Source organism: Anguilla rostrata, unplaced genomic scaffold, assembly GCF_018555375.3.
Source record: "Anguilla rostrata isolate EN2019 unplaced genomic scaffold, ASM1855537v3 scaf0261, whole genome shotgun sequence".
Lineage (NCBI taxonomy): Eukaryota > Metazoa > Chordata > Actinopteri > Anguilliformes > Anguillidae > Anguilla > Anguilla rostrata.
The window spans coordinates 1-2,500 of NW_026985804.1; positions in this window are offsets into that span (position 1 = coordinate 1).

Here is a 2,500-nt window from a genome sequence, read left to right on the forward strand (position 1 = left end):
ACTTTGTCATTTCTCTGAGCTGCTGCTCCTCTCTCCTCTCTCCCCTCTCTGTCTCTCTCCTCCTCTCGGGCAACTGGTCACCCGTGGCACTCTGATGTTTTTCGGAGCACTCTCCCTCTCGTGCAACTGGTCCCCCGTGGCACTCTGATATTTTTGGAGCGCGCTCCCTCTCGTGCAACTGGTCACCCGTGGCACGCTGATATTTTTCGAGCACGCTCCCTCTCGTGCAACTGGTCCCCCGTGAACTCTGATATTTTTGGAGCACTCTCCCTCTCGTGCAACTGGTCCCCCGTGGACTCTGATATTTTTCGGAGCACTCTCCCTCTCGTGCAACTGATCCCCCGTGAAAATCGATATTTTTCGGAGCACTCTCCCTCTCTGTGCAACTGGTCCCCCGTGGCACTCCGATATTTTTTGGAGCACTCTCCCTCTCGTGCAACTGGTCCCCGTGGAACTCTGATATTTTTCGGAGCACGCTCCCTCTCGTGCAACTGGTCCCCCGTGGCACTCTGATATTTTTCGGAGCACTCTCCCTCTCGTGCAACTGGTCCCCCGTGGCACTCTGATATTTTTCGGAGCACTCTCCCTCTCGTGCAACTGGTCACCCGTGGCACTTTGTCATTTTTCTAAGCTCGCTCTCTCTCCTCTCTCTCTCTCTCTCTCCTCTGTCGCTCTCTCTCCTGCAACTGGTCCCCCGGCACTCTGGTGTTTTTCGGAGCACTCTCCCTCTCGTGCAACTGGTCCCCCGTGGCACTCTGAAATTTTTCGGAGCACTCTCCCTCTCGTGCAACTGGTCACCCGTGGCACGCTGATATTTTTCGGAGCACTCTCCCTCTCGTGCAACTGGTCCCCCGTGACGCTCCGATATTTTTTGGAGCACTCTCCCTCTCGTGCAACTGGTCCCCCGTGGCGCTCCGATATTTTTCGGAGCACCCTCCCTCTCGTGCAACTGGTCACCCGTGGCACTCTGATATTTTTCGGAGCACTCTCCCTCTCGTGCAACTGGTCACCCGTGCACTTGATATTTTTCGAGCACTCTCCTCTCGTGCACTGGCCCCTCTCTTTTATCTTCCCTTTCTGCAACTGTCCCCGTGGCCTCTGTATTTTTCGGCACTCTCCTCTCGTGCAACTGGTCACCGTGGCCGATATTTTCGGAGCACCCCCTCGTGCAACTGGTCCCCGTGGCCTCGATTTTTGGAGCATCTCTCTGTGCAACTGGCCCCTGCCCTGTATTTTTCGAGCACTCTCCCTCTCGTGCAACTGTCCCGTGCCCGTTTTTGGACACTCCTCTCGGCACTGGTCCCGGACTCGATATTTTTCGGAGCACTCCCTCTCGTGCAACTGGTCCCCCGTGGCACTCTGACATTTTTTCGGAGCCTCCTCTCATGGCAACTGGTCACCCGTGGCACTTTGTCATTTTACTGCTCTGCTCTCTATGCCTCTCTGCACTGTCCTCTCACTCTGCTTTTTCGCCTCTCCTCTCGTGCAACTGGTCCCACGTGGACTCTGATAATTTTCGGAGCACTTCCTCCGCCTGTCCTGGCAACGGGCTCCCCCGTGGCACTCTGATATTTTTCGAGCCACTCTCTCCTCTCTTCGTGCAACTGCGGCTCACCTGCCGTTGCACTTTGGTCATTTTTCGTGAGCGCTCCCTCTCGGCTGCTCACGTGCAATCTGGCTCACCGCTGTGCACTCGTGATATTTTTTCGGAGTACGCTCCCTCTCGTGCAACTGGTCCCCCGTGGCACTCTGATATTTTTCGGAGCACTCTCCCTCTCGTGCAACTGGTCACACGTGGCACTTTGTCATTTTTCTGAGCTCACTCTCCCTCTCTCTCTATCGCCTCTCTCTCGTGCAACTGGTCCCCCGTGGCACTCTGTTATTTTTTCGGAGCACTCTCCCTCTCATGCAACTGGTGCCCCGTGGCACTCTGATATTTTTCGGAGCACGCTCCCTCTCGTGCAACTGGTCCCCCGTGGCACTCTTATTTTTTCGGAGCACTCTCCCTCTCGTGGGCCTAGGGCCAGGGCAAGTTTTAGGCTTAGGGCTTGGGCTAGGGCTAGGGCAAGGGCTAGGGATTGGGTTAGGGCTAGGGCTAGGGCTAGGGCTCGGGTTAGGGTTAGGGTTAGGGTTAGGGCTAGGGCTAGGGCTAGGGTTAAGGTTAGGGTTAGGGTTAGGGATATGGATAGGCCTTGGGTTAGGTTTAGGGTTAGGGTTAGGGTTAGGTTTAAGGATAGGCCTAGGGTTAGGGTTAGGGCTAGGGTTAAGGATATGCCTATGGTTAGGGTAAGGTTTAGGGCTAAAGCTAAAGTTAGGGTTAAGGATAGGCCTAGGGTTAGGGTTAGGGTTAAGGCTATGGCTAGGGTTAGGGTTAGGTTTAGGTTTAAGGATTGGCCTAGGGTTAGGGCTAGGGCTGGGGCCCGGGTTAGGGTTAGGGTTAGGGTTAAGGCTAGGGTTAGCGTTAGGGTTAGGTTTAAGGATTGGCCTAGGGTTAGGGTTA